This window comes from Callorhinus ursinus, unplaced genomic scaffold (assembly GCF_003265705.2).
Source record: "Callorhinus ursinus isolate GAN/ISIS: 27379988/994484 unplaced genomic scaffold, GSC_fseal_2.0 scaffold36, whole genome shotgun sequence".
Taxonomy (NCBI): domain Eukaryota; kingdom Metazoa; phylum Chordata; class Mammalia; order Carnivora; family Otariidae; genus Callorhinus; species Callorhinus ursinus.
In genome coordinates, this window is record NW_027397098.1 from 3964294 (window position 1) to 3979026 (window position 14733).

Below are 14733 nucleotides of genomic sequence, written 5' to 3' on the forward strand. Positions count from 1 at the left end.
CTAAACACCAATCACTATCCCCATTTTACAAATGAGACAACTCAAGCACAGAAAGGTTAAGTAACATGCCTAAGGTCACACAGCTAGCAAGTGGTGGGGCCAGGACTGGAACCCCAGCAATTGGACTGCAAAGTCTTTGCCACTTTGTCATTGGAATAACGCATTAAAAGATCATTTATACATTTTAGCTAATGATTTTATTTCATATAATATTAAGAACTTTAAATTTTTCCAAAATTTCAGCTATACTACAATTCAACTTATATTTCTTGAAATGTAATATTGGCAGACAGTAAGAGTAATCTTTAAGATAGATATTGATCATGCTTACGGTAGTCGGTATTGTAAAGGGATTCTATTGTATGCACAGAAACGGTGTCCAGTAATCCACTGATAAATAGTGGGCAAATGAATAGTTTATAGAATCAGAATATACAGGACATAATAGAGAGGGTCTTAGGGATCATGTAGTCCAATCCCCTAGATTCATTCATTCCTTCCTTCCTTCCTCCCTCCCACCCTTCCTTTCTTTTTCATTCATTCATTCATTCAATTATGAACAGCCTGTGCGCAGGCCTACACTATGTGTGAATCACATAAAGATGATTGGGACGTGCTTTCTGACTTCAAAGAACTCACCTCTGATCTATGAAAGCCCTGAGCTCAAAGGGTGGGGGTGGGGGGATGGGTGGTCTCTGGGCTGATACATGTGTCTGCAATTTACTGATTGTTAACCAAGAAAGGAGAATTAAAAACCCCTAACAGTACTTTACCTTAAATGACTATACTCATTTAATTTCTATAAAGAGAATGTATTCATATATTACAGTAATTAAAAATTAATTTTTAAAAGTTCATGCAAATGACTCTTGCATGTAAAACCACAATGTATTTCACTAGGCTAATAAGCAAAGAGGTTTGAGGTTGTGGTTTTTTTTTTTTTTTTTTTTTGTCCTACAGAAAATAGCAGATACTATTACAGAGCAAGTCATTAAGTCCAAAGTCTGTTTGAGTTAGGCATGTGTGTTTAGTTGAGTAAACCTTGGTTGCAGGAACCAGTATGAGCACAAGGAGGACCTTTATGATGAGGATCCTGGGTCACTCCATGACATTTAGAGAGTTGGACCGCAGGCTTCCTGGCCAGGGACATAGTACTTCAGGGAGTCCAAGTCTCCCCTTCTCTAGCAGCTGCTTCGTCGTCTCTCCCTACAAACTAGCTTCTCCTGAGTCCTAGCTGATGTTAGAAATGGGCTTTACTACAGTGCTGAGTTTATGCCTCCCCTGTCCAAACCCTCAGGTTTGCCTGAATGCTGTTGCTGTTTTTCTGGGTTTCTTCCAAGTTTTCCACATAAGTCCCCTACCACAAACATGTATCGGGTGACCATGCCGAGCTGGGCACTATCGTGACCTCTGGGAGCAACAGAACTGAGGAAGCGGGGGTCTTGGCTCTCAGGGAACTCCGAGTCTACTGGAGAAGGGGGAGGGGGAGGGAAACCGTGTAAAAATCTAAATGCTTGGGGTGAGGCTGGTCCTAAAACTGAGGTAGGGACAAGGCAAAGGGCAGAGAGGGGGAAGTGGGGCCGCAAGGAAGAGAAAGTGTCTTTAACCTGGAAAGGTCAGGAAAGCCAGGTGTTGAAGAGAAGGGGGTGCTTGAGAATAATCTTGAAAAATTAAAAAGTTTGCCAGGTGAGGAAGGAGGAGAGGTTGCTGTGAAGAAGGCTGTGAAGAAAGGGAGAATCCCGCATGGCACGGCCAGGGTGTGATATGCCAGAGCACCACGGGGAAGACGGGGTTGGGGGGGTGGTCAGGACTGGGGGGTAAAACAGGGCAGATGATGAAAATACTTTTTTGCTGTGCAAAGGAATTTGGAATTTATTCAATATTCAGTGGTGAGTCACTCAAGGTGCTTTTGGTGGCAAGTAACAGAAAAAGTTGATTCTGGAGGCAACCAGTAACAATTTAATCCATTTGGATTAACTCATATAACTGGAAACCCAAAGTAAGGGCACAATATACTGTGTCATCAAAGACCCGGGTTATTCTCACCTGTTTCCTATTCTGTCGTCATCACGTTGCTCATGATCACAAAATGGCTGCAGTGGCCTCCTTTTCATCCTTTCTTTGTGTCTTTTTTTTTTTTAAGGTTTTGTTTTTTTACTTAAGTAATCTCTACACCGTATAATGTGGGGCTCAAACTCACGACCCCAAGATCAAGAGTCGCATGCTCTTCTGACTGAGCCAGCCAGGCGCCCCTCTTTGTGTCTCTTTTTAAAAACCTAAGAATCCTGTTCTAGAATCTCCTCCATTCCTGCGAGCTTCCTTTCACCCCTCAAGTTCATATGTCCTCTCCCAAATCAATGATTAGCAAGAGGATTTACTCAATTGGCCTGGCCAATCAAGACCTGTCCCCTGGGTCCGGAGATGGAGTCCAGGAGTCCAGGAAGCCCATGACTGGCAGAGAACTGGACAAAATCTTGGCTCTGTTGGCAGAGGGTGTGGTAGTCCCCTGGAGGGGTGAGGGTGGTGGTGTGATGCAATCAAATCTGCAATGCGGAACAGTGACTCCGACAACAGTTTGCAGGATAAGAGAGAGGAAAGAGAGTAGAGGCAGGAAAACCAGCGTTGGTGTTAAATGTCAGCCTTTATCAGGGCAAATGCATTCAGGGAAAAAGGGACTACAGTGGACGGTATTTAAGACGTGGAAGAGACGGAAGTCTGACAGACGGCGAGGGAGGAGGAGGAGCCCAGGGCACTCACACTTTCCTGTGCCAAATTCACCTAAGAGACCTCAGCACAGCCACTTTGGGACTCTCCAAAAGAAGCGCTCTCCAAACCCTTAGAGATCCCTCTGAGAATGAGTGCCGATGACCAGACACATGTGGTTCCTTCTGCCAAGAACTCATCTTCCTCTTTTGGAATCTTTTAACCCACTGGCTGTGCCTTCTTCTCAGCCTCCCCTGCTGGTCCCTCTTCCTGTCCCTCATCTCTAAATCTGCACCTGCCTCAGGCTTCTTAGGCCAGACAACTTCAGAGGGGGATGCCTGGGATCTTGCCAGGTGTATGGGCCCCAGACCATTTTGAGAAATCAAGGCCTAGGTCCTCAATTTCCGTACATTCTCTTCCCGAGGCTGTTCTGCCCCAGAATGTGCCTGGATGGAGGTGTAGGTTCTCCCTTCCACATCTAACAAAAGACCTTCCAAAATCGTTCTGAACCTTAATGAGATTCATTTCTCCAGGGAGTAAAACCCTTCAGAACTGTCTGCTTCTGAGGAACTTCTGGTGAGAATAAAACCAATAGAATATCAGAGAGAAAAGCCATAGGCCAGGGAGACTGATTTCATCACAGAGGCAAACTCAAGGTGAGGCTCTGTGCCTTACCTATTTATCTTAGAAGCAGAATTCAGAAGATGGTATTCCCAGGAAGTGTATTAGCAGATTTATTTAATCTGAAAAATAAAAGTCAGACTTCTGATGACATCAAGTCTGCAGGGGCTGGTTTGACTTTATAACGTTCTCTGCAGTCTGGTTAGGTAGCATGTCCCCTGAAACAATGAACAAAATATACAGCTCCCAGTATTTGATTAAAATTAACAGAAGGTATGCTTGTGATGAAATTTTTGTTGAAATATTTTATTAGCAAATAGTAATTTAATAATAAATAATTTTAGAAGTCTTGATAAAATCCTTATTCTATTTTCCAGAAGCTGGGAGAGCAAATGACTTTAATGACAGGTAACGAATCCTTTTCCAACTCTAGTGGTTTCCAATTCTTTGTTTTCATCAAAATTGAAAGAAGGTCTAATAGACCTGTCAGCTGATAGGTCTTTATAAATAATATTTGATGATAGATCACTATGTGATTTTTGGCCTATAACTCAGAAGACTTTAAAAGAATTGGGTGACAGCTACCATACTAAAAATCCTTGCCTCATCTATGTATTTACAAGAAAAAGTTTCACCAGTTCTTCTATCAATAAAAATGAAAAAAACAGAAATTATACTGTTGCTGAATCTTGTCCCAATCTAGCAAGAATAGTCACGCACACATATATAATCTGCATACAATGACACTCACTTCACAAAGAAGTGTTTAATGACTAACACCTACCAAGTCATCATCCGTTGTTTCTAATTTAATAAGTAGTAATTATGTTCTTTGATCAGTTATGCACTAATATTAAGTATAATGACAACTCAGTCCAGAAGAAAAAATTCTAACACCAGGGATTATGGTTTCAGGAAAAAAAAAAACCCCACAAAACACTGACAGAGAAGTATGATAGGGTGATAAATGAGTGACTTATAAGCTTAAAGATACATTGCATTTGGAAAATATTTTGTGAAGAAGTGGAATGAAAAGGCTCTAGGGTCTTGCCACTTGCCATTTCAGCCCAATAGATTGCAAATAAGGGTTCAAGGAGGAAGGGGAAAGTATGTCAAATTTCCAACTGTTAAAGAAGAGCCTGTTCATGCATTTTTTTTTTTAAGAAAATGAGTGACTGTAGCTACGAAATCACTACTGTATTTGGATTCCCTTCAAAACATTTAAAAGAGCAATATGGTAACTCTACTTAAAAATGTGAATGCCTATAATATGCCTAAAGTCACTTGTAATTATTTAAACTTATAAGCAAACTGCACCTACCACCTCAAGAGGTGTGAGGAGAATCCCAGTTTTTAAAAAACAAATTTAAGTAGGCTCAATATCCAACATAGGGCTCCAACTCACAACCCTGAGATCAAAAGGTCACACGCAACTGACCGAGCCAGTCAAAAACTTTCCTCAAAAGTTTTTTTTAGACCTTGATGTTGAAAAAACATGATAGTCAACAATTGCAGAAATCAAACTGAATCCAAATTTTTATTGACACACACCAAATACTGGCCATAAAACAAGTCTCCATAAATTTCAAAGGACTGAAATCATGCAAAACAGACTCTGTGACCATACAATCAATCGGAAGAGTTACCTGGAAAATCCCCAACTACTTGGGAATTAAACAACATACTTCTAAATAATGCATGGGTCAAACAGTCACAGGGGAGCTCAGAAAACATTTAGAAATCAATAACACAACATATAAAAATTTGTGATACGTGACTAGAGTGGTGCTGACAGAGGAATCCATGACTTTAAATGTTTATATTAGAAAAGAAGAAAGAAGAAAATAAATAAGCTTATTAGATTTAGACTTCCCTCTTAAGAAGCTAGGAAAAAATAAGACAAGAGAAAAGAAATAATAAAGAGTGTAAGTCAATTAAATAGAAAATGGACAAGCAATGGGGGGGAATCAATGAAAACAAAAGTTGGTTCTTTGAAAAGATTAATAAAATCAATAAACACCAAGCAAGACTGATAAAGAGAAAAAGAGAAAATGTGAATTTCCGATATTAGGAATGAAAGAGGGGACATGAATACACAGTACAGAAACAGGAATAGGTTAAGAACAGGATATTACGTACAGCTTTCTGCCAATAAATTTGGCAGCTTGCATCAAATAAAAGATCTGAATAGCCATGTACCTATATATCTATTATCCATCTGTTAAAGAAACTGGAGCTGTAATTTAAAACTTCCCACAAAACTCCAGGCTCAGAGAAAACTCTAAGTTCCGATGGCTTCACTAGTGAATTTTATCCAACATTTAAGGAAGAGATAATATGACTCTTATACACAATCTTTGAGAAAGGAGAGGAGGAGAGAATACCCCCCAACTCATTCTAGGAGGCCAGCATTACCTTGACACCTGAACACAGACCCAAGAACTCTAAATAAAATAGGAGCCATAGAATTCAGCAGTAAATAATAAGGATAATCCAGTATCATCAAGTAGGGTTTACCCCAGGAATACAAAGTGTGGGTTTCGCATTTGAAAGTCAATCAAGGTAATCCAGCACATTAACAGAATAAAAGAAAAATTGTAGGATTATCTCAGTAGAGGCAGTAAAAGCATTTGACAAAATCCAGTAACAATGACAAGCCCGTGAGCAGGTCAGAAGTAGAAGGATATGATCTCCTTCTAATAAAGGACACCTACAGAAAACCAACTGCTGACACCACACTTAGTGAGGAGAGACTATACTTTCCCCCTAAGACGGTGATCTTCCACTTCTAAGCAACCTCTCATCATAGACTTCAGCTGCTGTGCTAAGGGAACATAAAGCATACAGATTAGAGAGAAGGGAAAACTCTCATTCACAAACATGACTGTGTACACAGAAAATCCTTAAGGATCTACAAAAGTCTACTATAAAAAGGGAATTGAGCAAGATTGCAGGATAAAAGGTCAATACACAAAAGTATATAGCATTTGCATATATTACCAGTAAATAGAAAATAAAAAATTTAAATTCTATCTAAAAAAAAAAAACAACCATAAAATACTTAGGGATAAATTCAACAAAAGCTGTGCAGGGCCTCTCTACAGAACAGTATAAAACATTGCTGTGAGGCATTAAAGAAGATCAAGATAAATGGAAAGAAACATTAGACCCCTTGACTGGAAGACCCAATATTGTTAAGATTGCAATTCTCCCCGAATTAATCTCCCTAAAGTGCTTCTAAAATGTATATGGAAGTAGAGAAGCATGCAGAATAGCAAAAGAAGGAACACAGTTGGAGGTCTTATGCCACGTGCTTTTAAGATGTAAAAAGCTATAGAAATCAAGACAAATGGTATCGACATAAGGGGAGACAAATGGATCAATGGAACAAAATAATCACACAGATACAGCTGAATTTTGACAGATGCAGCAAAGCAATTCTATGGAGAAAGGAAAAAATTTTCATCAAATGATGCTGGAACAACTGGATATCCATAAGGAGAAGAAACGAATATTGACTCCTATCTCATACGATACACAAAAATCAGTTCCAGGTGGATTATATAACACTTGTATAAGAAAATACAGAAGATCTTTGAAACCTTGGACAAAGCATTTAAAAATATATTAAAAAATTTATATCTGACAAAATATTGTATCAAGAACATAAACATCTAATAATAAAAAGACCAATAAAAAAATGAGAAGACTTGAACAGAAACTCTACAAAGGAATACATACAAATAAATGGCCAATAAGAACATGAGAAAGTGCTCAACATCTGGGAAATGCAAACAGAAACCATAATGTGATATGGTTTTGCTAACACTCACTCAACCGGTTAAATTAAAAATAGTAACATCACCAGATGTTGGTGAAGATGTGGAGCAACTGGAACTCATATACATTGCTGGCTCCTCACACTCTAGATTTTGAGCCATAAAGGTGACATTTTAACCTTCACCTACTGCTCTGCCTTGTTCTTTAATTTGTCTAGGACCTCAGTGAGATAAAGGGGGCCCTCAGGGATCTTATCTCTGAAACGGTGATAATCCCCCCACCATGGGGTTGAGGGTTGTTCTGAGAATCAAATGTGGTATTCTGGCCTTGGGACAACACAGATACCCTACACAATCATACATACGCTTGCTCTCATCTTTTCCTTGAACAGCTATTCCTATGCTTGGAACACTCTGTTCCCACCCTCTTTGTGCCACATGACAGCCAGTCTCTGCCTTTCTCACTCCCCAGCTATTTCTATAAGGATGTGAGCCTCAAGGATCAGCCTCCTTCCTGCCTACGCTTCCAGCAGCCACATCTCTACCTGTCCATCTCCAGCTGCCCTCCCTGGAATCAGCTGTGCCAAAAAATGCAAGTGGCCAAGATTTGGGGCCAGGGGACTTTGTTTTCTTTAATTTTAACCATTTTGCCAGCACTGAAAATTCATGCCATTAAGACACCGTAAGATCTTAAGAGTAGCCACTTCCCTTGCTTTACTTCAGTGAAAACAAAAAACAAATCAAAACAAAATAAGAGCCAAGCTCCTGAGCTAGGTAGCCAGCAGGGTAGCCAGCCTTCCTTGGGGGCTGTCCAGCAGCAGACAGCTAGGGCAGGAGCTTGCCCTGGCAATAATGGCCACGGCTTGCCACTTGCCCTGAGTTCCCAGAGATGTCAGAAGAACTGATGACATGAAGGATAATGTACATGTAATGAGATGTCAAGAGCTACTGTTTCTAGGACAGATTTATTACATGCTTAAGGCTTTGTTTATACGCAAATGATTTTTGAGCTTCCATGCCCTAAGTTGGGCTGTTTTTCAAAAGGGTGCTAATCAGAGTCTAACTAGGTCATAGGATGAGATGCCGTTTTTCCTGATATTCTCACTGGTCAGAACAGATGACCCTGAATTTACACTCTTTCCAATCTGGTCCAGAGTTGGACATATGAGGGACATGATTTTCCTTCTTTCGTGTGTCCATATCTGTATTTATCCTTCCTGTGTTGGATTTTTTGCTTTATCAAAAGGTAAGACCAATAACCCCAGTTTAGAATGCTTCCCCTGGTTCTCCCTCCTGAGGCATACTGTGTTCATCCTTCAGAAACTTGCATCTTCCTCTACACCAGTGCTGTTAAAAGCTTTCCTGCTTACACTGACCACTCTCTTTCCTGGACAATTCTGTCAATGACTTTGGTGCTCACAGCTTATTATTTTGTCATTAAAAAAACGCAACTGTTTCCAGTTAATAATCTGTCAATTGGCCAGTATATTATTTGAGGTTAGTGGTCCAAATATGTAATACTTATTAAATTATGATTTTTTTCTTCTTTTTTAAGATTTTATTTTTAAGTGAGCTCTACACCCAACATGATGCTTGAACTCACAATCCTGAGAGCGAGAGTCACATGCTCTAGTGACTGAGCCAGACAAGCGCCCCAATTTATGCTTTTTCTTAGAAATGGAATTGAATTATTGACAAATACCATTCTAGCTATGGACTCTCTTGCCATAAAGTAACCAATTCAGATCTTCCCAAAACAGGCCTTGGCTATTAACAGGTGCTCCATGAATAAAGATGGTACTGTCAATTAAATTTGGAGGGATGCTAGGATTTTCCAGCTGCAGGACTCGCCAGAGTCTTTAATACACTTCTGCATTGTGAATCTGGCAGAGAGGAGGGCGACAGTCTAGTAGTTCCCAAATTTATTTGACTCTGGAACCCTTTCATCTTCGAGCATTTTGTAGTGCTAGTGTGTCCAAACTTTAGGGAAGCTACATCCTAATATATTCCCCAGTGCTGGGGTACAACTGGGAAGTCACACAGGATGATGCTTTTTTCTTCCAAGTAAGATGCATTTTGACATCTACTAGGACGAAGAAGGCCAGGGCTCTTACCTCCATTTTGCAGTCCCTTTGGTTTCCCAGGCCTGCCATGCAGGACTTAACCTAGCAAGAGCCCCCCCAGAGGCTTGCTTCAAAGCCAACCCCATGAGGATGGCAAGACAGGGGTCTCTGTGTCTGTCTTCCTTTGACACGGGTCACCCCTGCCCAGGCTTCCTGATGTGGCTCAGTTCCCCTCCTCCCTGGGTCTCCCTTAAGATGTGGCGAGCCGCCAGAACTGTGGAGAGCTCAGAATATAAGCCATACATTCACCAGATTCCTGGACAGACAGGGACCCTAGCCAGCTTGGCGCATACTTCTTGTCCCACAGACTTCACTTGTATGTTCTTCCACAGACCTTGCCAATGGATCCTTTCCCTTCCGTTCTCCTAGACAGCCTATCTGGAGACCAGAAAGCTTCATCTCCAGAGACAGAGAGAGCGTCTTTGTTCAGGGAACTGAGCGACTCCCAGTGCCAGCTCAGGCCCAGGTTATCAATAGTACCTCTGTCCCTGTAAAGACGCACCAGACCCTGCCCTCCGGGCACTCCATGGCTAGGGGGAGGCACGATACCAACACGGAACAGAGAGCAAGCTTCTGTGGTCTCCATGAAGTGCTGGGTGCACTGTAGTGGTCAGAGGCCGGGAGGAATTCAGGGGAGGGAAGTCAGATGGGTGTTGAAGTGGCTCATACAGAGAGCTGAGCTGGATCTAGAAAGATCAGTAAAGTTATTTTAAAAATAGCACTTTGGCTTCTTTCCTTGGGTTTATAAATGATTGCATGAACACTGTACAAAACTTGAAAAAAAGAACCCCCAAAATACTAAAGGAAGAAAATCAAGGCCACTCCCATTACAAGTTTTTTCTAACACACACACATACAAATTTTTTTAAAATAAAAAATTGGAGGGGCACTTGGATGGCTCAGCTGAGCATCTGACTTCAGCTCAGATCATGATCTCGGGGTCCTGGGATGGAGCCCCCCATCAGGCTCCCCGCTCAGCAGGGAATCTGTTTCCTCTCCCTGCTTGTGCTCTCTCTCTCTCTCAAGTAAAAATAATAAAATCTTTTTTTTTTAAGATTTATTTATTTTAAAAGAGAGAGAGAAAAAGCACAAGTAGGCAGAGCTGCAGGCAGAGGGAGAGGGAGAAGCAGACTCCCCCCTGAGGAGGGAGCCCAATGCAGGGCTCGATCCCAGGACCCTGGGGTCATGACCTGAGCCGAAGGCAGACGGCCAATCTGCTGAGCCACCCAGGCGCCCCTAAATAAATAAAATCTTAAAAAAAATTGGATGAGTCTCTGAATGTGTGTGTGTGTATAAGCACGTGCATCTGTACACATGTATCAATATATATATATATATATACATGTACTAGTGGTTTTCAACCTTAGCTATTCATTATAACCACCTCAAATGTTTGTAAAAGAGATTGATGCTCAGACCTCACATAAACTGAACAAGAACCTTAAAGGTTGGGGTGATGGATATGTTAATTAGCTTGATTATGATGATTATTCCACAATGTATACATCAAAACATCAGTTGTACAGTTTAAATACATACAACCTCCATTTGTCAATTATACCTAAATAAAGCTGGCAAAAAATATTCAGGTATTCAGCACTTACTGATTACACACGCATGCGCGTATGCACGTGCACACATGCACGCACGGGCTGACGCCCAGGCACTGTTTATTTTTACAGCACCAGGGAGATCTGGATGTTCAGTCAAGTGTGAGGTCCACATCTCTAGACCCTTCAGAGCAAAGTGAATGCACCTCCATCCATCCCAAGAGTGAGAACATTTGAGTGCCCCCCATCTGATGACAATGGAAGAGTCCAGAAATTCAGTCTCTCCCCCGCTGTACGTTGGGGATCTGCCTTGGCTGCATCTTGGGAGTTTGGTCTTGGGACAGTGGCCTGGGGAGACTGCAGTTTGTGCTGGAACCTGGTCTTGGTGAGATGTACCCAAGTCTTGCTAGCTGGGTCGTCTTCAGTACCTAAAGTAGCTGTACCTGCTAAGCTGTTATCACATCCTAGAGCAACAAATCCTTAGTGGTAGACTTCTTCCCCTCAAGTGTCATTTTTAGGAGAGGGGCTTCGAGCCACTCTGACTAGGATGCTCTTTAAATTCCTGACAGGTCAACTTCTGAGCAGTGAAGACCTGGGCTGTGATACACCAATGACCCCGGACACCAAAGTGTCACTCCCAAAGCATGGGCAGCGCAGGAAATGGGCAGTGGTTCAGTCTCTTAGATCAGGAGGCAAGAGGCTGCTGATGAAGGTGGGAGCAAGTGGGTCTCGGCCAGAAGGCTCAGGCTCCTGGAGATGGGAGGGGCAAAGGCTGCCATGATGGAGGCTAGATGGGAGTGGCTGGGTACTCGGCTTTAGCTGCTGTCACAGGTAGTAGAAAAAAGGTCCTTTACTTCATATCTCTGGGGGAGAGATGAGCCCCAGGAGACTCAGTCTAGGGCGTTAAGCCCAAGGTGTAATGAATTTCAGCAATCTTAGTGATCAGCTCTTTCTGGATCCACGAACAAGAAGCCCAAGGAACGCAGTCAGGACCTGCCCAAGGTTCCCCTTCACTGACCCAAACCACCTCTCCACCCTGTCTTCTTCCTTTCTTTCCCCTCCCACAAAGGGTAAGGCCAGTTTTTGTCATTCAGAGCACTAAAGATCTTTTTACACACTTTGCTGAGACCAGCCAAGTGATTAATTTTCAGAACAGTTATGATCTATCCATTCAAGTTCATCTTCCAGAAAAACAGGGTCAATTCATCCTTCCCTTACACCAATAACTGACTCTATCCTACCCTATTCTAGAAGAATCAGCAAACCAGGAGAACCTATTGTAGTGTAACACCTCTGGTAGAGCATCTGGTTGCCTACACTGTTACGGCTTCCTCTTGCCAACAACCGTTATGACACCACATTGCCAAGTGTTTGAAAACATTTCCAATTGATACATACCCTTCTCTCACACATATACCCCAACATGTGCCCTGCTTTGTAGTGGGTATGGGATTTTTTTAAAAAGATTTCATTTATTTGAGAGAGAGAAAGAATGAGCAAGGGGAGGGGCAGAGGGAGAGGGAGAAGCAGACTCCCCAGTGAGCACAGAGCTGGACGCGGGGCTTGATCCCAGGACCCTGAGATCATGACTTGAGCTGAAGTCAGGCACTTAACAGACCGAGTCACCCAGGCGCCCCTGGTATGGAATTTCTGACAGTGGTTGGGGGTAGTACTTCATATGGAAAACAGAACAGAAGTGACAAAGAGAAGAGGTGGACCCTGTTCAGAGGAACAGTGAGTAATCAGAAAGCCCTGAGTTCAGAGTGATAGGAAATATGTTTAGCTGGCACAGGACAGGCACTGATCAAATCAGAATCAAGGCTAGCCATGGGAGCAGAGCAGGGCTCTGCAGGCTCCCTGCTGCGCCAAACATCACCCCTTTCAAGAAGGGATTGTGGAAAGCATGGGTTCTGGGGGAGAGCCTGGAGCACTGGGGGCAGTAGAGTGCTTTGGGAAGATGGCTCAGGAAAGTGGCTATTTATCCATTAACAGGAAAGTATTTTAATATTTTAGTAATACTGTAGCCATCACAGTGCTTGCCTGCTGAATATCAACACGGATATGGGTGATCTCTCAGCAGTACTCCATGCAGCTGTAGAATGTTCTGTGCCTTTTTCTGAATGGGGGCATCTTCCCTCAGACTTAATTCCCCAGGGAGACCTCTAGAAACCATTTTCATAGGGACTAATAATACTCTGTAGTCTATGAGGGGAAAAGCTATAAAGAAGCTCCATGACACTCTGGCTAGGCACTTAGAGAAATGAATGTCTTTTACAGGAAAATAAGAAACAAGAAAGGTTTCAGTCATGTTGTCCTGACTCACCAAGCTCTCATTTTTCACACCCAACTGTGTCAACACAGTCAGCTCCAGGGGCACATCAAATAAGCTGAAACATTTTTCACAAACTGTCACCCTCTTACTCAACAAACAAGCCCTCACATTCATATCTAAGATGTTTTATTCTCCCTGATCCTGAAACCTGAGGAGGTGGCAGGAAAAATGTTCATCTATACTCGCTACGGGGACTCCTGAGGAAGTTGAGTTCTGGGGATCCCCTGGTTCGCAGGGTCATGAGTCCCTCTTTCGGTATAATCCTTAATTCACCCTATCAAATGGGCAGGGGAAACAGGCTCAGGACCATAATTAGTCCATTGAAAATGAAGTAACATGAAAGAACATAATATATTCTTTTTTTTTTCAAAGACCCACTTATTTATTTTGAGAGCGAGCGAGAGTGCACAAGCAGGGGGAGAGGCAGAGGGAGAGGGAGAAGAAAACTCCACACAAGAGTGTGGAGCCTGACTCAGGGCTCGATCTCATGAATCTGAGATCATGACCTGAGCCTAAATCAAGAGTCGGAAGCCCAATCAACTGAGCCACCACCCAGGCACCCCAGAGCATAATATATTCTTAATATTAGGTGCAGAAAATGGGCTTTTACATATTTGTTTTGGAAGAACACTTACCATGGGACATAGCATCTAGTGATCTCATTTGCCTGGACACACTGTCCCAAAGGGCCATTTCCACTTACATGAGTCATGCCCACAGGCCCTGGTGGATCAGGTGATATGTTGAATCCATGACCTTGTCAGGATTAAAATTGTAAAAGACAAAATTAAATAGGTAAGGAAGACATTATTCAGGACTACTGCAACAGAAGAGTGACGCTAAACTCAAGTCCACGGAAGCAAGGACCTAGAGGGTTTTTAAGAGGTGGGGTGGGGGGAATCTCAGGCCACCTGCATTTGTTAACTGCCCTTCACAATTGGAGCAAGGTGCCCACCAAAGCCAAGTGTCTACCCTCCCATAGAGATTGGGAGATAGGGGTGCTCTCTCGTTTGATATTTTCATTTCAAAAAGAAGGTCCCCAGGTCCCTGAGAAAGACATTCCTGGACTGTAAGACCAGCAAGAGACTGGGAGAAGATCTGCATAGATTTCAAAGGGGCAGAGAAAGAATTTACAGTTGCAAGTTTTCTAAAGTAAATGCTCTAAGAAAAGGGAGGTCAGGGGCCTATCATCAGGAAGAAAATTGTCTAAACTTGGGTCAAGCTGAGGAGAATGATAAAGCCAACTTGGCCACCCTCTAATGCAATCCCTAAGTGCACCACAAAATTTGTTCCTGCTGCTTGAGAACAATCCTGAACCCAGTGATACATTAAATTGGAAATTTTGGGTCCCTGTGTGGGTACCTTCCTATGAATAGCCCATTGAAATAAGCTTATAAATGTTCCCTTTTAATGCCCTCACCCAAGAGTATTTTCATTAATTCAATAAACATATATGAAGTACCTATTCTATGCTGGGCATTTTAGTAGAGCAAGATGGAAATGTCTCTTCAAAGAGACCTCACAGCACTTGAGAAGAAAGATGAGTATATGAAGATGAGTATATGTAAAATATAATGTGAGAGTTCCTCAAAAGTAAAATACAAAGGTACCAAGTGACCTAACAA

At 42.3% G+C, this 14733-nt stretch overlaps 1 protein-coding gene across 2 annotated transcripts in view; it reads right to left on the minus strand.

Annotated features, from left to right (window-relative positions):
• Window positions 1–14733, minus strand: part of MCM10 (minichromosome maintenance 10 replication initiation factor) — an 88333-nt gene that overhangs the window by 15062 nt on the left and 58538 nt on the right. The window contains exon 21 of one of the 2 annotated variants that reach the window (XM_073879894.1): window positions 3492–3542. The exons of the other annotated variant lie outside the window; for it this stretch is intronic. The gene's annotated coding sequence lies outside the window, so the exon portion shown is untranslated. Of the gene's footprint in view, window positions 1–3491; window positions 3543–14733 lie in introns of those variants that run through there. 2 annotated transcript variants of the gene reach the window in all.